Raw genomic sequence first — 26986 nt, 5'->3', positions numbered from 1 at the left:
GAATTTCAGTCGGACAATTTGGCCCTATTATTGATGAAATTCGGCCCTTCAATGAATCAACTCAGCCCTACAATTTCACCCTCATAAAGCTCAGGAAACTTGGATCCTACGCTGTTGGTAAACTTGGCCCTGGAAGAATAGCAATTCGGCCTCCAAATCGGCTTTCCTCAATTTGTCACATCCCCTGCATAAATCAGCAACTCCTTCTGGTAACTCGGCCTCCTTGGCAATTCAACAACAAATCGGCCTCTGGCATCTGAATTTTTTTGGCTCTCCACAAATGTAATTTGGTCCCTTCGGATAGTCAACAATTTGCTCCAGCAATTTGGCTCAAATGGATGAAACTTGCTCCTCCAATAATGGCAACTCGGCCCAGGCAAAATTGATGGAAATTAATTACTCGGTCCCTAGTAATTCACTCCTCTAATATCTGGCAAATCACACCTGCACTTTGCTTGAAATTTGCCCCTCTTAATCAAAATAATTTGGCCTTCTAGCTCGGCCCCTTTGATGTGCAGTAATTCGGCCTTCTCCACAAACCAATTCATCCCTTCGGGATGATGACTTGTTCCCTGCTAGCATAAATGAACTCAGCCTCTTGGATAGATAATAATTTGGCCTCTCTCCTGATGGATATGCATCCTCCTCGATAGATGCTTCGATCTCCTACAAAACCAAATGATCAGCTAGGGTGGCTTTATAGCCACCGAAACCAATTGCCACTAGCTAGGGTTTATATTTCAACACCGAAATTGAGAAATAACGAGGGTTTCTCCCTCACTCAGTAAGCCGCTCGAGCTCCTTGACAATTCAGAAAATAATGTCTTCACACGTATCCCTAAGCCTCCTTCTCTATTTTCTAATATTTTCCTCCTCCGAAAACAATGGGTCGTGAGCAAAAATCATGGGTCACTTTATTTTTCTAAAGTGACTTTTTACCACCTTTATTTAATTATTTATTAATTTATTTTGTTGACCCCCTCTTTTCTTGTTAATAGCCCATGGGATCAAGATAGGCTATGACTCAAAACCTCTCATGCTCTTATGGATTGGAAAAGGACATTACAGTCCTCCATTCCTGTGTTTGCTTGTCCTCTAGCAACTGCAAGCTACGACGCTGCAACCCCTGCTTACCTTGCCATGTAGCATCTTCCACTGGCAAGCCTTTTCATCTGTAATATTCCTAACCCAAAATATTCCTCAAACCCCCACGAAAACTCCAACCAAATATGTGCAAATGATATAATAACCCAGAAGTGATAAAATAATAGTGGAATAGCATATAATAATGTAAACCGGAAATATAAGTAGATACACAAGAAATCCAGCGAGAAATGCTAAGCCATTTTATTATATTGAGCAATAAAATGAGTACAAGAGGTGATTAGACAGATGGCACCTCGACTTGCACAAGGCAAATGAAGAAATACTCTTAGAATGACAAGAATGGCCTCTCTGTGTGGATGTTGTTGCTGCTGCTAGAAAACAAATGATGATTTGGGGCTGCTCCCCTCATCGGAAAAAGCTGAAACTTTGGATTCGGGCTCTACTCAAGAAACCCAGAAAAGCCCAGAAAGCTTTCCTGGAATGGCCGACCCCCAAAAAACACCCTCTTGGGGTTCTGCGCAGTTCCCCAATGCCCTACGCTGCCACTGAAGGAAACCCCTCTAACTCTGCCTAAAACACTGCCTGAAACCCTGCCAAAAATCCTCCAATGAGACAAGAGCTGGACCCCTGCTCAATCTCCCAACATAAATCCACCTGCAAATCCCCAATCCAGCACTGCAACCAAAAAGAACTGCGTCCCTCTCCAAGTGCTGCGCAATCCTCCAAAATGTTGATGAACTGCTGCTGAAACGCTGATAAAACTACTACTAAAATACCAATGGAAATACCTTGCCCAAGCAGGCACTCGAAGTCCCCCGGGGCTAAGGGTGAGATCTCCGAACGGAGACACTCAATGCACTAAACAGTGCTGCAAACCAGTTAAACAACCAGCGTGCTCATAAGTCGAAATGACTAGCTCAAAATGCACATAACTGAATGATCCAAAATGAGGGGGCTCCTCTCTATTTTATAGCCTCTGCCTCTCACAATCCCTAGGCTCACCTCCTCCTGCGTGCTTCTCCTCTTGCCACGTGTTCTTCCCTCTTGCGTAGTCTCTCCATGTGTCTGTGTGGGCTCATGTTCTGCGTCCCCCTTTGGCCCCTTTGGCTCCCCTTTAAGTCACAACATTGTGCTACCTAGGAAGTGACTTTTTATTCTAAAGTGAGTTATGTCTCCCTTCCTCACTTTTTATTTACAGATAACTATAGAAGGCAAAAATTGAACAAAATCGAATATTCCAATTAGCCATGGCTAATTAGGAATATTACAGTCTCCCCGGCAAAATGTTGCTTGTCCTCAAGCAACTGAAGTGATGGATGCTGCAAGATCTTCTCACTCTCCCAAGTGGCATCCTCATCCAGCAAATTCTTCCACCTCACCAAGAATTCCCGAACCGTCCTGATCCGCAGTTGCCTCTCCCTGGTATCAATGATAGCCTCCGGCTGCAATACCAAATGCCCCTCATCATCCATGGGTGGTATCTCATCTGTCATTGTCACCTCCTGCCCCAATGCCTTCTTTAGGCATGATATATGAAAAATGTTATGAATCTTGCTGCCTTGGGGCAGCTTCAATTCATATGCAACCTGTCCAATCCTGCGTATCACCCTGTATGGCCCATAAAAGCGGGGCTTGAGCTTCTCAACCCCCTTCTGCTTCAGTGACGACTGTTTGTATGGCTGTAATCGTAGGTAGACCAGGTCCCCTACCTCGAACTGCCTCTCCACTCGACCCCTATCGACATACAACTTCTGCTGGTTCTGTGTTGTAGCCATGTTATCCTTGAGAGCTCGGAGGATATCCTGACTCTCTTGGATCCAAATCTTGGCTCTAGGAGCCTTGCTATCACCAAACATCACGTCAACAAAAGATAAAGAATGATACCCATATAAGGCATAAAATGGTGACATACCAATGGACATGTGATGTGAAGTATTTTAGCAGTACTCGCCCAAATGCAACCACCTCATCCATGCTCACTGCTGCCCACTGACATAGTTAAGCAAGTAGCCCTCAGCCACTTGTTAACTATCTTTGTCTGTCCATCCATCTGTGGGTGATAACTGGTACTCGGTGTCAACTTTGTCCCCACCAACCGGAAAAGCTCCTGCCAAAACCCGCCCATGAAACGGCTGTCCCTATCACTGACAATGGTCTTAGGAAGACCATGTAGCCTGAAGATCTCTCTGAAGAACAGCTCGGCCACCTATGCTGTTGTATAGTGTGTAGATATGGCAAAAAAATGTGCGTACTTTGTCAATCGATCAACGACGACAAATATACAATCCTTGCCTTGTACCATGGGCAACCCTGTGATGGAGTCCATCGAAATATTCTCCCATTGCCCCTCCGGAATGGGAAGAGGCTGCAATAATCCCATGGGATGGTTCATTTCTCCCTTGTTTCTCTGGCAAACATCGCAATCCCGGATGTGCTAGAGTACGTCCTCCTTGAGGCCCTTCCATGAGAACCTCTCCCTAATGGCCCTGTAGGTTTTGGTAAACCCTTGATGTCTTGCCAATGGTGAATCATGAGATGCCTAGAGTATTTTCTTCTTGAGCTGAGACCCCTCAGTCAAGAAGATCCGGTCCCTATAATAGATGATCTCATCGACCACCCTGTACCTGTCATCTACCACCTGCCCATCCAGAACCTCACATGCAAACCTATCCTTGGAGTACTCTACTAAAAGTCGAGCCCTCCAGTCTGTATCCAAGCTCATAAGAGACAACGTGGCTGGTCTACGTGAAAGAGCATTTGCTACCACGTTGTTCTTACCCTTGACATACTCAATGTCAAAGTCATATGCTTGGATCTTGCTGATCCACTTCTACTGCCTCTCCTGTAGCTGCTTCTACTCCAAAAAGAATTTGAGGCTATTGTGATCAGTCCTCACCCTGAACCTGTTACCCACCAAATACTGCCGGTACTTAGCCAATGCATGCATGATGGCCAGCATCTCCTTGTCATATATGGAATACAACCTCTCATGCGGAAGGAGCTTCCGGCTCTCAAAAGCTATAGGGTGACCTCCCTGCATCAATACTGCGCCAATCCCCTCTCCCACTGCATCACACTCCAAAACAAATGGTTGCGTAAAATCTGGCAACGCAAGCACTGGGCAACCGCTCATAACCTCCTTGAGCCTGTCAAAGGCTCGTTGCGCTATATCCAACCAACTAAATGCCCCCTTCCTCGTCAAATCTGTCAAGGGTGCAACAAGTTGTGAGAAACCCTTGACGAACTTCTGGTAGTAAGTACAAATGCCAATGAATCCTCGAAGTTCCGTCATGTTTCTCGGATTCTCTAATGGCCCTAATCTTCTCCTCGTGGACCCTTACTCCGTCCACTCCTATGATACGTCCCAGATACAACATCTCTGTCAACCCAAACTCACACTTGGAGAGTTTGGCATAGAACTGCTGCTCCTGTAAGATACACAATACCGTCTCAATGTGTTGGAGATGCTCCTCCCAAGTCTTGCTGTAAATGAGAATGTCATCGAAGAATACCAACACAAACTTCCTCAAGTGACTACGGAAGATGTGATTCATGCATAACTGAAATGTAGCGGAGGCGTTGGTTAGCCCAAAAGGCATCACCAAGAACTCAAAGGGCCCATAGTGACACCTGAAGGCGGTCTTGGGAATGTCCTGCTCCCTCATGCAAATCTGATGGTACCCAAATCTCAACTCAATATTTGAGAAGAATCGTGCTCCCCTCAACTCGTCCATCAACTCATCGATCTTGGGTATGGGGTACCTGTTCTTCAGGGTCTTCTTGTTCAGGGCCCTATAGTCAATGCACATCCTCAATGTACCATCCTTCTTCTTCACCAACACTACAGAAGAAGCAAAAGGACTCGTGCTCGGTCGAATGTGCCCAAGAGCCAGCAACTCCTGGATAGCCCGCTCAATCTCATCCCGATAGGCCTTGGGGTGCCTATAGGGGGTGGTGATCACGGCCTGTATGCCTTGCTCAAGCTCAATGGTGTGCTCAAACCCCCGATCTGGTGGCTATCCTGGTAGAATCTCCCCAAACACTATGGCATACCGATCAAGGATGGACTGTATCTCTGGACGTACTATCTCTCTTATAGTCCCTGCCTCTGATGCCCGCAGCTCCACTGCCCACTCTATGTCTCCCTTCCGGAAGACTGCCTCCATCTGATGAGCCGAAATAGTCTGAGGCGGATATGTGTGCTGTCCCCGTATCTTCTCATGCCTCCCTGTCTTCTCATCATCCCACTCCATCTCTAGGGTCTTCCAATCCGTCGTGACCTTCCCTAGAGTAATAAGCCATTGAACACCCAATATCATGTTGGTGTCCAGAATATCGACCACGAAAAAGTGGTCGGTCAATGTGTAGGTGCCCATCGTCACTGAAAGCTCTGGAACATAGCAATCACACGTCATGGTCTGATCTCCTGGAACCAATACTGAAAACCCATCAAAACTCTCTGTCTGAATACCTCTCCGCTCAACCATCTGGGCATCAATGAAGTTGTGGGTCACCCCACTGTCCACCAAAACTAATACTCGTTGGCCACGTACTGTCCCCCGTACGCATAGCGTCAGATACTTGGGAAATCCTCGCAATGCTGCAAGGGCCCCTCTGGTAGATGCAAAAGATGCACCACCTACTACTGGCAGTGGAGGTGGCAAAGTTCCCTATATGGCATGGCTATCTCTTGCCTCCACATCATCCTCGTCATCCTCTTCTCCACTGCTCTCAGAGAAGACCTCAATAAAATGTTCTTTGCCAGCAGCACATCTATGTCCCGGTGCCCACAGCTCCTGGCATGTGAAGCACAACCGCTTCTTCTTCAGCTCTCTCTTGACATCGTCCTCAATCTGTACTCGTCCTGGATTCCCCTTCGGAGGTGGAATCCTCACATCCTTCCCCTTAGACTGAAAAGGCTGTCTTTGGGGATAAGGTGTCTGGGTCCTAGGTAAGACATCCTGTAAGTCCCGGGTCCTACTGATAGTGTCCTGGAGTGTAGCTGGTCTAGTGGATCGGACTAGACCCCGAAGTGGCTCTGCTAACCCCTCAACATACATATAGACCCTCCGTGCCGTGGAGAGGTCTGGCACCATCACGGAGACCCTCAAGAAATCGACAATGTAGGTCTCTGGGCTCCCTACCTGTTTGAGCCTCGTCAACTCAACAAAATGCTGCTCTGGATCCCTCCGATCAAATCGCTCCATCAATCTCCTGGTAAACTCCGCATATGTCGTCACTGTAGAGTGCCCGAGTGTAACCATCCCGTGAAACCACCAATCCTGGGCCTCGCCATCCAAATGCAATGTTGCCACCTTGATGGCCTCTGCCTCCGACAGCTGGTTAAGCTAGAAATAATTGTCCAGCTTCTCCACCCAAGACTTTGCCGAATTGTTTGATGAACCATCAAACGTAGGCAAGTGGAATCTACTCGCTGCACGGTGGGTGTCACCATCATGGTAATGTCGGTACCCTCTGTGATGGTCGCGGGGTCTACTATCCCACTGGAGCTAAACAAAATCTCTGAATGAGAGGGCTTCCCTGAACTCCTGCCCATAGACCTGATACTCTGCAAAATAATCGCCCATATGTCCGAGCTCCGCCTCCTGCTGGGCTACGGCTCCCGTGTCTGCTCCTAAGAAAGTGGGCATGGTAGAGCGCGTAGGGGCATGTGAGGCCACCTGCTGCGCAGTATCACGCTGCTTTGGCAAGTGATGGGATGCACCTGATCCCTCACCGATCTGAAAATCTCGTGGGCTCTCACGCTGTCTGGCCTCTACTGCCATGAATCTCTGCCCCATCACCTCAACCTGCCTCGATAGATCCTGCACTGATTTGAGGAGCATATCCACAAATCTCTTCCCGTCCTCGTCGGCCATTTGTTCTGCATCCACTACTGGCTCTTTGTTCTGCGTCTACCACAGGCTCCACCTGTTTTGCATCCACCATAGGAACACAGTCTCCCTCCTCGTAGGTATTCTTCAACCTACGTCCAGTGTCTCTGTACCTCCTACCTCTATAACAAATGTTGGGTTTTTCCCCTGGTGTCATAGATTGCTAGCTCCATAGGCTGAGCCAAATCTATGCTCTGATACCACTGTAATATTCCTAACCCAAAATATTCCTCAAACCCCAACAAAAACTCCAACCAAATATGTGCAAATGATATAATAACCCAAAAGTGATAAAATAACAATGGAACAACGTATAATAATGTAAACCGGAAATATAAGCAGATACACAAGAAATGCAGCGAGAAATTCTAAGCCATTTTATTATAATGAGCAATAAAATGAGTACAAGAGGTGATTAGACAGATGGTACCTCGACTTGCACAAGGCAAGTGAAAAAATACTCCCAGAATGACAAGAATGGCCTCTCTGCGTGGATGCTGCCGCTGTGTTGCTGCTGCCGCTAGAAAACAAATATGATTTGGGGTTGCTCCCCTCCTCGGAAAAAGCTGAAACTCTGGATTCAGGCTCTACTCAAGAAACCCAAAAAAGCCCAGAGAGCTTTCCTGGAATGGCCAACCCCCGAAAAACACCCTCTTGGGGTTCTGCACAGTTCCCCAATGCCCTGCGCTGCCACTGAATAAAACCCCTCTAACTCTAGCTGTTAAAATTGGTAACCAGGGCAAAACTTCATGTGGGTCATCTTATTCATGGCTAATAATATTTTTATTAGATTCCTCTCGTCGAGAGGTGTAGGATTGATATAAAGATCATCCAATTCCGATAAGTATTCATGGAGATATGAATTTATTTTGATTATGGAATTATTATCAAGCCAACCTACAACTCATGTAGGCTCAGAAGCCCAACAGTCGCATCTATTCACCCACCAACGTTGTGTATAAATATAAGAGGACTTTTCCTCATTTGGACTCACTCATCTCATCACATCTCTCTCTCTCTACTGCGCAGATATGAGTCTCTTCTCTACTGCGCTGAAATGGGTCTCTCTCTCTCACACATGTGAAGCCGGAAGCTGTTGAATTTGAAGCTGCAACTGCAGAAGTAAAGATTGACTTGCGTGGCTTTGGAACTGCGCTGTAAGTTCATCTGAACCTCCTTTGAAAGCCGCAACTTTTGGTGGTGGAATGAAGTCAATCCGACGAACGGTTTGCAAGATATCGACTGCCCTAGTTTGAAGCCGAAAACTGCTGAAACTGAAGCTGCAACTGCAGAAGTAAAGATTGACTTGCGTGGCCTAGAAGATCTCTTCTTTGGAACTGCGTTGTAGGTTCATCTGAACCTCCTTTGAGAGCCGCAACTTTTGGTGGTGGAATGAAGTCAATCCGACTGTCGGTTTGTGAGATATGGTCTGCCCTAGTTTGATAATGAAGCCGCTAATGCTGATGCTATTGATCTAGGGTTTGCTACTACTGATACGAATCAGATTTATTGTACTATTTCTCTCTGCTGAATTATTGAAGATAAAAGAAGATTTGATCAAAGGGTTTCCCCACACATTGTGGGGTTTGTCCCTGGCTAGCCGCCACATCTTGTGTCTCTTGTCTTGGCTTGTTTTCTGTCGATCGTTTAATGTTCTATCTGCACTTTACTTTATGTACATGTGATTGCTAATCGGTGGAATATAATAAGAAAAAGACGTAAATTGTTATAAGCATAGAACATACCATAACTTAACATGGTATCGGAGCTGAGGTGAAGACAAAGCCCGAGCAAGAGCAAGAGAAATCATTGAAGAGAAGATTGGCAAGGCTATCCTAAAAGAACTATGGGGTCCTCAACACTCTTTCCTGCCGAAGACAAGCTCCGTGAGAAAGCTGACTATCACGGATGAAAGATGTCTATCGATCTAACCCTTGAAGATCAAGGAGTGCTGGACCATGTAAGAGGCAATATTGTTGAGCCTTCATCAAATGCATCTGCTGCTGCCTGGAACAAATGGAAAAATGGAGAAGTCAAAACAAAGAAGATCATCCGGGACTCTATCGACAAGCGCTTGGTGGCCTACATCTCTGATCTAGACACCTCCAAGGAAATCTACGACAGACTGGTGAGTTTATTTAAAGTTAATGATGCAAATCAGGTTTTGTTTCTTAGAAATAAGCTGAGGGAAATCAAGAAGGGTAAAGATGAAAGTATGCGAGCATACTTCTTAAGAATCACCGAGATCAAGAACGATCTCCTATCTATTGGGGAAACTATTACTGACAGAGAAATGGCACTCACAACTCTTGAAGGATTACCATCTGAATGGTATATGTTCAGGACTACTCTTCTGAACTATAATGTAATTCCTGGTTTCAAGGAATTAATGGCTAGATGCATTCAAGAAGAAACAAGGGAAGAAGTGTAAAAAACGCCCATGCCTAAAGGTCCTCCTGCTGCCTTTTCTTTTCATGCAAAGAAAAGAAATAATTCCGGGACTAAATCAAAAGGAAAGGCTGGACCTAAAGCTAGAAGAAAATGACGATGTTACATTTGCGATAAAGCAAGTCACTATGCAAGGGAGTGTCCTGATAGAAAGGACTCACTCTAGGACGATGATCAAAATCCCTCTGATGGCAATCAAAGGAATGACAAATTCAACAGCAAAGGTAAGAGGAGAGTTGGGAATCAAGGAAGAGGACAAGCATTCAAGAAGGCCAGAAATTCCAGGATGTATTAAATGCACCTGACCTCAAAAAGAACCTAATGTCCATCTCGGCAATGGAAGACAAAGGCCACAAGGTAACCTTAAGCAATGGCAAGGTATGTATATGGAAATGCCTTTACTCTTGGGTTTAGTGTTGATTCATCATATCAGGTCGATGGAAGTCCGCTAGGTGTCATGTCTTGTGACACAACTCTTCAGTCCGAATTTTGGCATCAGAGGTTTGCCCACCTTCATTACAAAGCTCTACTTGGTGTAAAACAAATGGTGACAGGGATGCCTGAATTCCAAGTAGAGAAAGAAGGTGTATTTCTGGGATGTGCCGAAGGAAATCTCAAAAGGGGACCATTCCCTTCAAGTCAAAGCAGGACCTCTAATATATTACAACTAGTTCACTCAGACATATCAGGTATGATGCCTGTGAACTCCTTGGGAGGATACTCATATTATCTCACTTTTACAGATGACCATTCTCGAAAGACCTGGATATACTTCTTGAAAAAGAAGGATGAAGTGTTCCCTTGGTTCCGACACTTCAAAGCCCTAATCGAGAATCAAACCGAAAAGAAGATCAAGATCTTAAGAACTGACAATGGGACTGAATATGAATCTAATGAGTTCCATGATTTTTGTAAAGAGGCTGGCATCAAGAGGGAGACTACTACACCACATACTCCTGAGCAGAATGGTGTGGTGGGAAGGAAGAACCGCACGATGATGGAAGCTGTCTGGGCCATGCTACATGATCAAAGACTTCTGATGTTTCTATGGGCTGAAACTACAATCACCGTCGTATACGTACAAAATTGATGCCCTCATCAAGCATTGGGTTCCAACACTCCTAAAGAAAAGTTCACCGCAAGGTGAACAATCTTTCGACTTTGAGGAGCTCTCAAGAAGCCAACACCAGGGAACCAGAAGGAAAGGATGATGAATCAATGCCTGATGTAGAAGAACCCATGGATCTGATAGATTCTCATCCACATGAGCCTTCCTCTTCTAGGAAGAGGCCTTCATGGCTTAGGGGGATACTTGATGATGCTAAAGGACATGTTGCACCCTGAGGAACCTTCCGTCAAAGTAAGAAACTTAATAGGTATCAAGGATACCTGACCATCATGAGCACGATCATACAAAATGAGCCTTCGTCATTCTCAGATGCCGTCAAGCATCAAGTATGGAAGGATGCTATGACCGAAGAATATGAGTCTATCATAAAGAATGATGTTTGGGAAGTAGTTCCCAGACCCCAGGACAAGACTGTTGTTACTTCCAAATGGCTTTACAAGATAAAGCATGCAGCAGATGGAAGCACGGAAAAGTATAAGGCTTGTTTTGTTGCTCGAGGTTTCTCCCAAAAGGAAGGTATAGACTATGATGAGATATTTGCACCTGTCCGCTCGATCATAGCCCTTGCCGCTTCACAAGGATGGAACCTACATCAGATGGATGTCAAGACTACGTTCTTGCATGGCTCGATCAAAGAAGAGGTCTACGTGGAGCAACCCGAAGGATTTGAGATTTATGATCAAAAATCTCATGTATGCAGGTTGAAGAAAGCTCTCTATGGGTTGAAGCAAGCACCCCGAGCATGGTATGAGAGGATCGATAGCTACTTGATGAAGCTGGGATTCACTAGGAGTGAAGCCGATCCTAACCTTTACTTTAAGGTTGAAGATGACAAGCCTCTCATACTGGTGTTGTGTGTGGATGACCTCTTTCTAACAGGTGCAGACCCTCTCATTCACAAATGTAAGAGGGAGCTGGCCTCTAAATTTGAAATGAAAGACCTAGGACTGATGCACTACTTCCTAGGACTTGAAGTGTGGTAAAAGCCAGGAGAAATTTTCTTGTCTCAAGGAAAATATGTGGTGAAGATATTGGAAAGATTCGGAATGGTGGACTACAAGCCTGTAACTACTCCGATGGAGCTTGACTTCAAGAAGTTAAGCGGTAGTGCTGCTGGACCTGTTTTACGAAATGCTACCGAGTATCGGCAACTCGTCGGAGCATTAATGTTATTAATGAACTCCCGTCCAGATATATGCTTTGCAGTCAACACGTTGAGCCAGCATATGGTTGAACCTCACCACATACACTGGATTGGTGCCAAGAATCTGCTGAGATATCTTCGTGGCACTATCACTTATGGGTTAAGATACATTGCCAGAGATGTGAGACTATTTGGATACACAAATGCTGACTGGGCAGGCAATGTGGAGGACCGTAAGAGCACTTCTGGGTGTTGTTTCTCCTTGGGATCTGCTTCGATATCCTAGATGAGCAGGAAACAAAAGTCGGTAGCTTTGAGCACCGCCGAAGCAGGATATATTGTTGCTAGCATAACCTCGTGTGAGGCAGTCTGGTTGCGAAAGCTCTTTAGTGAGCTGTTTGGATTTACATTGGATACCACTGTGATTCTCTGTAACAACCAGAGGTGGGATTCGATTATTGAGGAATCCCATATTCGTCAATTGCTCTAGCAGATAGACATCATCTGGGATATGGTAAGTTGATGAGCAAGGAAGCTCCATCACATTAAGATGATGTATAGGTTGATACACCTTGTCAAAGCCCCGAGGAAAGATCTAATCTGTGATTTTCCAAAACGACTTGGAGTCGGCAATAAACCTTTGTACAAGGGTCCTGCATGTTGCATACATTGAGCTCTGGGAGCTCTGAGGGCTTGCGGTTATTACTGGAGCAACATATGACCACAGGGTGACTCACCCTCCCCTGGTGGTGCACACTGGAACAAGATGATTCGCTCTCTTGTGGGACAAGATGATTCGCTCTCTTGTGGAACAAGATGATTCGCTCTCCTGTGTAGCAGGATGATTAGTTCTCCTGTGAGGCCTGGATTGATGTGTTCTCCATGGCAGCCTGGATTGATGTGTTCTCCACGGCGATTGTAGCAGGATTGATGTGTTCTCCTGTGAGGCCTGGATTGATGTGTTCTCCTGTGAGGACAGGATTGATTAGTTCTCCTGTCGAGGCATCCTACCCATGCAGTCTGGGACTCATGGGAAGTACCTCTCATCTGATCAATGAGCAGGAAAATGAAGTTAGGGACCATAGTAGTATCGATGGACGCATCATTGTAACTACCGTACTCCCTACGCTAGGATGACCTCCATTGATCTGGGATCAATGATACTGGTCTGGGACCAGTGGTAGGAGTTGTACCATACTATGACGCTGACTTCGGGTCGGTTGAGACTGGTCTGGGATCAGTGGTACATACTTTGAGACTGACTTTGAGTCAGTGGAGGATGATATTGGTCTGGGACCATTGGAGTTGTACTCACTATGACGCTGAATTTGGGTTGGTTGAGACTGGTCTGGGACCAGTGGTACATACTCTGAGACTGAATTTGAGTCAGTATGATACATCCTCGATCATTTCTTCTTCTTCATAATTCGGACAAAAGCAGAGTAGAAGAGAACAATGCAAGAGCAGAGCAGAACAGTACAAAACAGTACAGATCAGTGCAGGGCAGAACAAGACAAAGCAGAACAGGGAAAATAGAGCAGAGCAGGGCAAGGGTCAGGCTGTACAAGGTAGTGCATTTGATGGATGAATAGTAATGACCGATAGACAGATTGCAGATGAAGTTCTCCATGGTTGAGAGGGAGTGTTAAAATTGGCAACCAGGGCAAAACTTCATGTGGGTCATCTTATTCATGGATAATAATATTTTTATTAGATTCCTCTCGTCGAGAGGTGTAGGATTGATATAAAGATCATCCAATTCCGATAATTATTCATGGAGATATGAATTTATTTTGATTATGAAATTATTATCAAGCCGACCTACAACTCATGTAGGCTCAGAAGCCCAACAATCGCATCTATTCAACCACCAACGTTGTGTATAAATATAAGAGGACTTTTCCTCATTTGGACTCACTCATCTCATCACATCTCTCTCTCTCTACTGCGCAGATATGAGTCTCTTCTCTACTGCGCTGAAATGGGTCTCTCTCTCTCACACATGTGAAGCCGAAAGCTGTTGAATTTGAAGCTGCAACTGCAGAAGTAAAGATTGACTTGCGTGGCCTAGAAGATCTCCTCTTTGGAACTGCGCTATAATTTCATTTGAACCTCCTTTGAAAGCCACAACTTTTGGTGGTGGAATGAAGTCAATCCGACGAACGGTTTGCAAGATATCGACTGCCCTAGTTTGAAGCCGGAAACTGCTGAAACTGAAGCTGCAACTGCAGAAGTAAAGATTGACTTGCGTGGCCTAGAAGATCTCCTCTTTGGAACTGCGTTGTAGGTTCATCTGAACCTCCTTTGAGAGCCGCAACTTTTGGTGGTGGAATGAAGTCAATCCGACGAACGGTTTGCAAGATATCGACTGCCTAGTTTGAAGTCAGAAACTGCTGAAACTAAAGCTGCAAATGCAGAAGTAAAGATTGACTTGTGTGGCCTAGAAGATCTCCTCATCTGAACTGCGTTGTAGGTTCATCTGAACCTCCTCTGGAAGCCGAAACTTTTGGTGGTGGAATGAAGTCAATCCGACTGTCGGTTTGTGAGATATGGTCTGCCCTAGTTTGATAATGAAGCCGCTAATGCCAATGCTACTGATCTAGGGTTTGCTACTGCTGATATGAATCAGATTTATTGTACTATTTCTCTCTGCTGAATTATTGAAGATAAAAGAAGATTTGATCAAAGGGTTTCCCCACACATTGTGGGGTTTGTCCCTGGCTAGCCGCCACATCTTGTGTCTCTTGTCTTGGCTTGTTTTCTGTCGATCGTTTAATGTTCTATCTGCACTTTACTTTATGTACATGTGATTGCTAATCGGTGGAATATAATAAGAAAAAGAAGTAAACTGTTATAAGCATAGAACATACCAAACTTAACACTACCTAAAACACTGCCTGAAACCCTGCCAAAAATCCTCCAATGAGACAAGAGTTGGACCCCTGCTTAATCTCCCAGCATAAATCCACCTGCAAATCCCCAATCCAGCACTGCAACCAAAAAGAACTGCGTCCCTCTCCAAGTGCTGTGCAGTCCTCCAAAATGCTGATGAAACTGCTGCTAAACTGCTAATAAAACTACTACTGAAATACCGATGGAAATACCTTGCCCGAACAGGCACTCAAAGTCCCCCGGGGCTAAGGGTGAGATCTCCGAACGAAGACACTCAATGCACTAAACAATGCTGCAAACCAGTTAAACAGCCAGCGTGCTCAGAAGTCGAAACGACTAGCTCAAAATGCACATAACTGAATGATCCAAAATGAGGGGGCTCCTCTCTATTTTATAGCCTCTGCCTCTCACAATCCCTAGGCTCACCTCCTCCTACGTGCTTCTCCTCTTGCCACGTGTTCTTCCCTCCTGCGCAGTCTCTCCATGTGTCTGCGTGGGCTCCATTTCTGCGTCCCCCTTTGGCCCCCTTGGCTCCCCTTTAAGTCACAACGTTGTGCTACCTAGGAAGTGACTTTTTATTCTAAAGTGAGTTATGTCCCCCTTCCTCACTTTTTATTTACAAATAACTATAGAAGGCAAAAATTGAACAAAATCGAATATTCCAATTAGCCTTGGCTAATTAGGAATATTACATCATCGAATTAAATACTCTCAGAGGACTCTACTCCTCAACTTCCTTCCCTCATGTCCATGACCTCCTCTGAAATGAGAAACAATTGCCCCTTCTTGTCAAGTGGAGGAAGCTCTGGTGTGGCCCTGACCTACTGTCCATGAAACTTTTTAAGGCAAGATACATGGAAAACATTATGAATCTTTCTTTCTTTGAACAATTTTAATTCATAAGAAACCTTCCCAATCTTCTTGATCACCTTGTAAGGTCAATAGAATCATGGCTTTAATATCTCAGAGCCACTCTCCTTCAAAGATGATTGCCTATGTGGCTGAAGTCCCAGTGAAAAAAATCCCCCTCCTAGAAGTTGCACTCCACCCTGTGGCAATCTGCATACATATTTTGTTGATTTTGGGCTACTTGTAGGTTATCCTTGAGAATTCTAAGAATATCCTAGCTCTCCTGCAACTAATTCGTGACCTTGGTGCCCTGCTGTCTCCTAGTGCCATCTCAATGAATGTGGGAACATCATACAATGCTCTGAAGGGAGTCACCCCGATAGACATATGGTAGGTGGTGTTATAACAGTACTCACCCAAGTGCAACCAACTAATCCAAGTTTTCTGTTGCCTAACTACATAGTTTCTTAGATATCCTTCCACCCACTTATTAATGATTTCTATCTGGTCATCTATCTACGGATTATAACTGGTACTCGGGATGAGCTCCGTGTCAGCTAATTTGAATAGCTCCTGCCAAAATGCGTTGAAGAATCTGCTATCTCATTCACGGATAATGTGTTTGGGAATCCTGTGCAGTATGAAGACCTCCTGAAAGAATGTCTCTGCCACTTATATTGCTAAGTATTCAGAAGATATGGCCACGAATGGGCAAATTTTGTTAACCTATCCACCATCACAAAGATATAATCTCTCCCTTGCACCTTCAGAAGCTATGTGATGAATCTGTGAAAATTTCACTAATGAAATCCTATTGTAGCAACTAGGATTAATTCTTCTAATTGTTAGTTAATTAACAATTTATTTGCTACGAAAAATATCGAATAAATCACACTGCATCCTTCACAAATAAAAATGCGGAAAATAATAATGCCGGAAACTGAGAAATATTCTAGCACACACAAAATAATTGACATACTTATTTTTAGACAAATGTCCTTGGAAAATCCCAACTTGGGAAAACCTATGCAGCAGCTGAGGGTTTTATATTTTTAAGCAGCAGTGAAATTCTGAGTACAATCTCTGGATGCTCAACTGACAATCCAATCAACAAAATAAACTGGTCGAAATATCTGAGGCAAATACCTCAACACCATGCCTGATGCTGCTTCGACAACTAACAAAACTGGCTAGTCGTACAGTGTTTGCGTGACCCTCTGCGCAGTGCTTTCACAGACGCCAACTTGCTAAGCCTGGAACTGCAAGAAAAATGATGTCTTGGCTGACTCTGCATCTAGGAGAAATTTTCTTAGCCTCCTGGAGAATTTTCGGACCAATAGCAACTGAATTTCTCTCTCCTTCAACAAAATCGATCTCCCTCTGAAGCATTCTACACTACCTCTACACTGCTCCACTGGGAAATATGGCCCTTCTACTGCTGACTCTCTAGATCTGGAAGATCTTTCCTCTGGACTCACTGTCCCTACCCCTCTCTGTCTCTGCTTCCCTTCTAAAGCTCAAACTCTTTCGACAACAATTGCTCTCTAGAAAAATTGAACTCTCCAAGGAAATCAATCTCAGTGTGTGTGTTCTCCATCTATCCATCAACTTCTTATAATCTTTTGTTGAGACTCCAGTGGCCAACATTAAATCTTAATGGATGGATAAGATTATTTTCTTGTCGATTTGTGTGAGTTTCTAGATGATTCACACCTTATCTCAATTAATTCTGATTAATTAACCAGATTTCCTAAGTTTAGACTTAGGAAATATTAAAAAATAAGCTAATAATCTAATTAAGACACTTCCAAGTGGAATTTCTTGAAATGATTTTTGGGTATGGAGAACTCCTGTTTTTTAGCCTCTCCACAAATTTTCAAGACTAGAACACCTTCGATGCTACAAAAAATAACACTCCCTCTTAGCGAGGAAGGTGTTCTAGTGCGCACTACTGCGACACACCATGTCTTTGTATCACCCTCTATCACGTTGTTGATGTCTGGGCACTGTGACTATCTTCCACTGCCCACCAACCACTGCGCAACTCTGATGTTGCATCTGTGTTGTTGCTGACACTGTTGTACTATTTCTAACTCTGCATCTACATTGCAACTCCCTCTCAACTGTTGTTGCTGCTACTGCAACTAAGAAGCATCCGAAATTTTGAATCAACTATCTCTGTGCTACATCTGTCTCCTCAACATTTGGCTGCTACTAGCCTTTGCATTGTCCACTAAGGAATCTGCGTTGCTTCTGACTCTGCTACGAAGCCTCCTGCTCTGTTATCAACACTGCTCTACGCTACTCAACACCTCATTACAACTAGTCTGCAACTGTCACTTTGGAATCTGACTGCATCACTGACATTGATCCATCGTGCTACTGAATATTGTGGGCCCCTGTAGCAATGTAATTATCCACGAGGAAGACACCTCAATGGATCCTGCCCAAATTCTGCAACTCTGGGAGTACAACTTTAGATCGCCCCACCTCACTCTTGGAGGTATAGCTGCCATCATCGCAAAATCTTCCTTTAGACTGGAGGACAACTTGTCTATCTTTGTGGACGCTGCCACGTGGTCCTGCTTCTCTTGCTTGTCCTTCTTTCTGCGAGAACACTGGGTGTTGTAGTGGCTAACCTCGCCACACCTGAAGCACTTGACCTTAGATAGGTCCTTTTTCTTCTTCTTTTCCCCCTGTCCCTGACTGGGACCTTTTTATGCTATGACCACATCCTCCTCTTCCTTCTCACCCTTCATGACCTTGTTGCTTCTTTCGCTGATGGTGCTCTTTAACAGAGCTCGCCTCAACTCCTCCTGCTGTAGATCGGCCCACATCTTGTCCCACCCAGGAAAAGTGTCTTTGCCCAAGATACTTTGGACAAACACTTGCCACTCCTTGAGACAGTGTTTAGTGCCAACCGTACAATCTATGTGCATTGGGGTGCCTCCCCAATGGCTGCTAGCTGATCACGGACCTCCTGAATTCTAGTGAGGAAGGGATCTATGCATTCACCCTTCTGCATCCTGATGCTTCTCAACTTTTCTTGGAGAAACATCTTCCGCTGCTTGGAAGAACTCTGATATAGCTGGGAGAGGGCATCCCACATTTCCTTGGTCGTACCTTTGTCTACCACATGTGAGACTATATGATCTCGGACTACATCGATGATCATTTGCTTCGCCTTTGCCATTTCTTTTTTGTACTCTTTCAACTGATCCACGTTCTGGGGTACTATTAACACATTATCCACATAGGCTTTTAGACCATATTCATCCAAAAGGATGGACATGCTAGCCTTCCAGATGACATAGTTGGAGGCTCCCTCCAACCTATCCTGATCTCTAAGCCCCACTATGGCCATCTCTAAATCTGATCGAAAATCTCCCTCTTTCCCTCTGCTCGGCTGCTGGATTTGTGAAAATTTGAGAATCCTAACCCGAATCTACTACTGCAACAACTAATTAAACTTATCCTATTTGTTGATCACTAAAACAAATTATCTACTGCTTCCGATAGCAAATATCGAAGCTAATACAACTGCAACCTTCACTTAATTAATCTGCCCAAAGCAAGAACATAACAATAGAGAAAAATCCACACAAGTGACATAGTATTTTTTTGGACAAATATCCCCGAAAAGACCCAATGCGGGAAAACCGATGCAACAACTCTAAGGGTTTTATATTATTAAGCAGTAGTTTCTGAATACAACTTTGGATGCCCTTCTCGCAATCCAGTTAGAGAGAAATAAACTGGGAGAAAAACTTAGTGAGATTACCTCACTCTACCCGGCAAATCCCGGTTGATTCGGCAGTTGAACCAACTGTCCCGGTTATCTCTGCGCTGACCCTCCGTCATCCTCGAAGGCTATGTTTCAGCTCAGCGCTGGGTCTATTTGCCTCCTGGAGCTCTAACGTCAACCCTCCTGGCTTAGATGTCAATTCTCGACAAAGATCAGACTTCTACTGGAAGACTGCGCTGCTTCTGCGTGAGCCCTTCTGGCTCTACGTCAAGCACTACGTGGGCCCTTCTAGCCCAACATCAACCCCTCTTGGGTCTGCGTTGCCTCCTCCTAGTGTCTGTCTGCCTCTCTGTTGCGTATCTTGGGCTCTGGAGAAAATACTCCAACCCAAATATCCTTGCCCCTCACTTTAAAAGTTCACTATCGAAATTCTCCCGACAACTCCTCTACTCTGCTTCAGAAAATCGAACTTCTAAATTCTGTGTGTCTTCCAAGTGACCCTCAAGCCTCCTTAAATAATCTCCTCGTTGATATTCAACGACCCAGATTAGAAGCTAATCAATGGCTAAGATCATTTCTTCTTGATTCTCGTCTTCTTCTAGAAGTTACACCCAAATTTTATATTAATACCCTTTAATTATTTTATTTTCCTAAGTTTATACTTAAGGTCCCTTTAAAAATAATTAATTATTTTAATAAAACTGTTTCTGGGTGGAATTTCCCAAAACGCTTTCTGGGTTCTTGGGAATACATGTGCCTAAGTCTCCCTGCAAAATTTGAGACTTACAGCACATCCGATGCTACCAGAAATCAGCACTCCCTCTTAGCGAGGAATGTGCTCTAGCAACTCACCCTACTGGAGCGTCACTATGTTATATAACATCTCCCTCTGTGCTGCTAATGTATGACATGTTGTCCACCAACCACTGTGCAAATGCTGCATTTGTACTGCTGCTGACCCTGCCACTATCAACACTGCATTCGTACTGCAACTCCCTCTAAAATTCTGCATTCGTGTTGTTTTTGGCACTGCCATTGCCAACTGGAATTGCAGTGCAAACTGTTGTTGCTACTCCATCAGCAACGGAAAAACATCCCAAATTACTAAACTAACTGTGTTCAGTATGATACCGTGTGAATGTTGGAGCCTGACTGCTGCTAGTATCTGCACTAACCCTCTGAATCTACTGCGCTGCTGCTGACCTCTGCTATGTTCCATCTGTACTGCTGCCAACTCTGCTCTGTATTTCTCAATCTCTGGCGCTCCTAGCCACTGCAACTGTCTCTCCGACACTCTTTGGCACCATCCAACACTAGTCCATCTTGATTCTTCTAATCTGGGCTCCCGTAGCAAGGAATTGATCCAAGAGGTGGGCTCCTCAAGGATCTTGCCCATCTATAGCTCTTTCTAACTAAAACTCCAAATCGGCCCACCTCCCTCCTGCAGATATCTCGAATCTCATGGCGAACTCCTCCTCCTCGATTGTCGTGGGTGTAGCCTTCAGATCGTGCTTCTCATCTTTGTCCTTCTTCCTGATAGGACATTGAATAGCATAGGACCCATCTCACCACACCTAAAGCATTTTATCTTCGAGACGTCCTTCTCACATCTTTGTTGCTCTTGTTGTCCCTTAGATGCAAGGGTTGTATTATCCTCCTTCTCCTTGGACTTCGACCCACTACTGCTGCTTCCGTCAAGCTTAAACTTGACCAAGTTTCTCCTCAGCTCCTCTTGCTTGAGAGTTGCCCACATCTCATCCCAATTCGGCAAAGTTGCCCTGCCCCGGATACACTAGACAAAGACTTGCCACTCATCTGAGACTGAATTGAGGGCCAGTCTAACCAACTCTAAGTCTTGAGGTGTAGACCCCACAACAAATAAGTCATCACGGGTCTCCTGAAGCTTCGTGAGAAATGGATCCACGTGCTCCCCCTTCTGCATCTGAGCAGATCTCAGCTTCTTCTCCAAGTACATCTTCTGCTGCTCGAAAGATCCTTGATATAGCGTAGAAAATGCATCCCACATCTCCTTAGCAGTCCCTATGCTAGCAATGTGACAGAAAACATGATCCTTCACTCCGTCGAGGATCATTGTTTTTGCCTTTGCCATTTCAACTCGGTACTTTTTCAATCGATTTGCATCTGTAGGCACAACCACCACTCTGTCGACATATGTCTCGAGGGAATGCTCATCTAGAAGGAATGATAATCTAGCCTTCCATATGACATAGTTGGATGCTTCGTCCAACCTATCCCGATCCCTCAAGCCATTAGTTGCCATCTCTGCCAGAAATGTCGGAAATCTCCTCTCTGGTTCTTACTGATGCTGCTCAGCTAATAAGAAAACAGACTTCTCGACGGGAAGTCTACTGAGGAAAAGTTCTCTCACTGTGCTTCTCTTCTCTTCTGACGTCTTTTTGCCCAGCAAAATGGCCTGCAAAAAAGACTGCATCCCACCAGCTTCTCCTCACGCTGAGGCTTCAGCGCTACTCCCTCTGCCATGACAAACTTTCGAACTGGGATTCCTACCTCTCTGTCGACTCACTCGGAGAGAGATTGCCTCGAAAATCATCCCTCCGACCAGGATTGCGCAAACCCTCTGGGGTTTCGAACTGTTGCCTCCTGCAGCTGATCTCCCTCTTCTGCTCAACGCTAGGTTCTCTGGTGCTATTCTTCTTGCTTTACTTGCATTGCTTTGATACCATGTGAAAATTCGAGAATCCTCACCCGAATCTACTACTGTAGCAATTGATTAAACTTCTCCTATTTGTTAATTACTGAAACAAATTATATACTGCTTCCTACAACAAATATTGAAACTAATACAACTACAACCTTCGCTTAATTAATTAATTAATTTTCCCAAAACAAGAATAGAACAATAGAGAAAAATCCACACAAGTGACAATATTATTTTGTACAAATGTCGCCGGAAAAACCCAATGTGAGAAAACTGGTGCAACAACTCTAAGGGTTTTATATTATTAAGTAGTAGTTTCTGAATACAACTCTGGATGCCCTTATGGAAATCCAGTTACAGAGAAATAAACTGGCAGAAAAACTTAGTGAGATTACCTCACTCTACCCAGCAAGTCCTAGTTAATCCGATAGTTGAACCAACTATCCCCGACTATCTCTGCGTTGACCCTACATAGGCCTTGTGTCAGCCTCAAAGACTCTGCACGTGTCCACTTGCCTCTTGGAGATCTGACGTCAACCCTCCTGGCTCAGACATCAATTCCCCGACAAATCTTGGACTTCTGCTGGAAGACTACACAGCTTCTGCATGAGCCCTTGTGGCTTTGCTTAGCACTGCGTGGGCCCTTCTAGCCCAACGCCAATCCCTCCTGGGTCTGTGTTTCCTCCTCCTGGTATCTCTCTACCTCTCTGTTGCGTATCTTGGGCTCTCGAGAAGATACTCCAACCCAAAAATCCCTGCTCCTCACTTCAAAAGCTCATTATTGAAATTCTTTTGGCAACTCCTCTGCTCTACTTCAGAAAATCGAACTTCTAAACTCTGTGTGTGTTTTTCCAAGTGACCCTCAAGCCTCCTTAAATAATCTCCTCGTTGATATTCAGCGGCCCAAATTAGAAGTTAATCACTGGCTAAGATCATTTCTGTGTGATCCTCGTCTTCTTCCAGAAGTTACACCCACAATTTAAATTAATACCCTTTAATTATTTTATTTCCTAAGTTTAGACTTTGGGTCCCTTTAAAAATAATTAATTATTTTAATAAAATTGTTTCTGGGTGGAATTTCCTAGAATGATTTCTAGGTTCTTTCTAATACATGTGCCTAAGCTTCCCTGCAAAATTCGAGACTTAGATCACATCCGATGCTACCAGAAATCAACAGGATCTGCTACACACACTCCCTTATGGAGTGAGGAATTCTACCCACAACTCCTGCTAATCTGCAACAGGAAAATTGGAATTCTAAAACTCGAAATCCCTAGAGAAGAATTTCCCTTAGTGTGTGATTTTTCTCTTCCGCCCGATGCTTATTTTGCTTTTGCAACCTACTGCAAAGCCCTCTGCGCCCAAACATGGAATCTGCTCAGCGAAAATCTAAGCCGCTGCTGCTCCCTTTGCCTGCCAGAATCACTCAATTGGGAAGCCGAACTTTTCTTCCAACCTGCACTGAAAAATCGAACTTCTCCAAGCAATTCAATTTGACTGGCTTAGGCTCTGCGCAACCCCTAAAAAAACATCACGCTGCTCCCTTAGAGTAGCAAATTCTTCTGTCTCCACTTCTGAGCTTCCCCGTCTGATCAATCACAATCCAATATCATGTGAAAATTTCACTATTGAAATCTAATTGCAACAACTGGGATTAATTCTTCTAAGTTTCAGTTAATTAACAATTTATTTTCTACGACAAATATCGAATAAATCACACTGCAACCGTCACAAATAAAACTCCGGAAAATAATAGCGTTGGAAACTGAGAAATATTCTAGCACACACATAGACAAAAATTGACACACCTATTTTTGGACAAATGTCCATGGAAAAACCCCAACTTGGGAAAACTGGTGCAACAATTGAGCGTTTTATATTATTAAGCAACAGTGAAATTCTAAGTACAATCTCTGGATGCTCAACTGGCGATCCAATCAACAAAATAAACTAGCCGAAATATTTGTGAGGAAAATACCTCAACACCACACCTGATCCTGCTCCGACAACTGACAAAACTGGCCAGTCGTACAACCTTTGCATAGTGTTTGCATAGACCCCAACTCGCTAAGCCCGAAACAATAAGAAAAATGATGTCCTAGCTGTCTCTTCTTCTGGGATAAATTCACTTGGCCTCCTGGAGAAATTCCAGACCAATAACAACTAAATTTCTCTCTCCTTCTGCAAAATTGATCTCTCTCTGAATCCCTCTGCGCAAATCCGCTAGGAAATACGGCCCTTCTACTGCTAACTCTCTGGATATGGAATATCTTTCCTTCGGACTCACTGTCCCAGCCCCTCTCTATCTCTCCTTCCCTTCTGAAGCTCGAACTCTTCCGACAATAACTTCTCTCTAGAAGAATTGAACTCTCCAAGGAAATTGATCCCAGTGTGTGTGTTCTTCATCTACCCATCGTCTTCTTCTTCTAATCTTCTGTTGAGACTCCAATCAATGGCTAAGATTATTTTCCTGTCAATCCATGTGAGTTTCTAGATGATTCACACCTTATCTCAATTAATTCTGATTAATTAACCAGATTTCCTAAGTTTAGACTAAGGAAATATTAAAAAATAGGCTAATAATCTAATTGAGACACTTCTAGGTGGAATTTCCATAAACGATTTATGGGTTATGGAGAACTCCTGTGTTTTAGCCACTCCACAAAATTTCGAGACTAGAACACCTCCAATGCTACAAAAACTAACAAAGTCCATTGAAATGCTTTCCCATTTTTGATCTGGGATTGCTAGTGGCTGTAGTAGTCCTCTTGAATGGGTCTTCTCTATTCTATTTTTCTGGCAAATGGCGCATTTTGCTACATGGCTCCAAACGTCCCCCTTAGAGCCCTTCCATGCAAATCTCTCTCATGGCTACCTATATGTTTTGAAGAATCCTTGGTGTTCAGCTAGAGGTGAGTCATGGATGGCCCTCATGATCCTGTCCTTGGGCTACGATTCATGGACCAAGAATATCCTCCCTTTGTAATAGATAATGTCGTTGATGAACGTGTACCTGTCATCCTAAATTACTTCATTCATCAACTCACATGCAAATTTATTCTTTGAATTCTCAACTAGTAGAAGTGTTCTCCAATCACTCCTAATCTCCATTATAGTTTTAAAAATCGGCCGCTTTGAACCATAAATTGGTTAAACTAGCCGGTTCATTGGCCAAACCAATCGAACTGGTCAAAAAACCCAGTTCTGTGCGTCATTTGCCCTTTTTTAAGACAAATCGGGCATAAACCGACCGATTTATGACGGAACCGACCTATTTTCCCATAAACCAACCGGTTTCGTTATAAACTGGCTGGTTCATTGCCAAGCCGGCCGTGGACCCACCATAGGCGTTCTTGGAGGCTTGTGAGGTGGTTTGGAGGGAAAATAAGGGTTGTTTCCCTCCAAAAACAACCCCTCCAAGCCAATAAAAGGAGGTCTCCCCTCTCATTTGCCTCACACATCTCATTTAGAGTTTTTGTGAGCTTCATTGTGAGCTTGAAGAGTGTTGAGTTTTTGCTGGAGTAGTGGAACAACAAAAAGTTTGAGCTAAGTAGTAGCCACCATCCCTCCAAATGCCAAGGATGCATGGGCTCATTGGGATATGATTGATGGCAAAATGATCTGCAAATATTGCCAAAAATCTATTGAAGGAGGGGGTATTAAGTTTTAACAGGTTCAAGCAACACTTGGCTGGGATAGGAGGCCATGTGAATCCATGTGGAGTACCAAATGAAGTAATAGGGCATATTAGAGCAGAATACCTTCTGAAGGTTGAGACTCAAGTCATTGAACTAGCAAAGAAGTTTGTGACTCAAGCAGTTGCGAAGTTTGGGAGTCGAGACTCAACCAATTGAGTTTGATCGTGATGAGAAGTTTCAAGTGATAATGTTGATCACTAATATCATATGTGTAGACTTGTAGTATGCCAGTGGCCCCGTAGCTTGTAGGATTTGCTTTTGGACTCTAGAGACCATTTAGAGCCTCATTGATTATATATTTTGTTGCTAATATGTATTGCACTTGGTACCATTTTGATATATTCAATTTTACATGGTATATATATGAGCAAACTTTGCATATTTTTTGTCTATTGGTTTGGATTCATGGTTTTAAATCTTAAAAATAATTTTTTTCATTAAAAACTAATTATTTCACGTGTTTTTTTTAAACTGGTTCATTGAGATCTAACTAGTCCTAGTTTGACCAGTTCCTGTTTGAAACCCGGTTCATTAGGTGGACTGGTCCGGTCACTGGTTCCAGTTTTTAAAACTATGCTTGCACCCAGGAGTTGAGGTTTTGCTGTTGTGTTTCCATCTCCTATTTGGATAATGCCTGCTGAGGCTTCAACTCTTGCATGTTTTTATTGTCTGATATTTGGAGATGTGAGCCTGGTGTTTCATCTTGGTGACCGATTGTTTGAGATCCTGAACCTCCGAATGTAATCTGTGTATTTGTGATTAAAGGTTATCCATTCTCGCGGCATGGGTTTAGATCTGTTCTGCTCAGTAGGAGAAATCAGGGGAAGAAGCCAAAGCATCATGTATTAATGCGGTCACTGCAGGGCAGTAATCACCCTGTTGATCGTGGTTGTTGTTGCCATTCCCCTGCAGAGCCTGCTGTCTGCTATTGCTGAGCCCCAACTCCTGTTTGATATTGCACTCATTGTCCTGCTTTTTGTAACAAACCTCCTGTACTGTGTTATTACTCTCATCCTCCTGTTGCTGTGTGCTGTTACAGGACCCCTTGTTGGCCTGTGGTCTGCTGCCTGCTTTTTTGTTAACACTAACAGCTGGTGCTTCTGTTATGCCTGGGCGGAGAGATTGTGGATGCTGGTGAATTGCTGTGAAGAATGAAGCATCTACAGAGAAGAGAGACAAGAACCCATAACCGTGTTGTCCCAAGGGCAGAAAATATATTTAATAATATGATAAAATGATACATGACATGAATGAGAGGTAGTCATGAAGACTCCTTTATAGACTATCTAAGAGACAAACTCTACACTGCTACTGCAATTAGTGTAATGTAATTTATGTTTTTGATCATAGGAGAATCACAATTCAAGTTTTTGTTTGAAAGGTGGTGGTTATCTTGGATT

The 26986-nt window shown here is 44.0% G+C and overlaps 1 protein-coding gene across 3 annotated transcripts in view; it reads left to right on the top strand.

Annotated features, from left to right (window-relative positions):
- LOC149263210 (glycerophosphodiester phosphodiesterase GDPD6-like) overlaps positions 1-26986 on the top strand; it is a 334598-nt gene that overhangs the window by 162126 nt on the left and 145486 nt on the right. The window lies entirely within an intron of this gene.

This window comes from Pinus tabuliformis, chromosome 6 (assembly GCF_031772625.1).
Source record: "Pinus tabuliformis cultivar Carrire ecotype Pingquan chromosome 6, CPIR1, whole genome shotgun sequence".
Taxonomy (NCBI): Eukaryota; Viridiplantae; Streptophyta; class Pinopsida; order Pinales; family Pinaceae; genus Pinus; species Pinus tabuliformis.
This window is presented reverse-complemented; position numbering and strand designations above follow the sequence as displayed.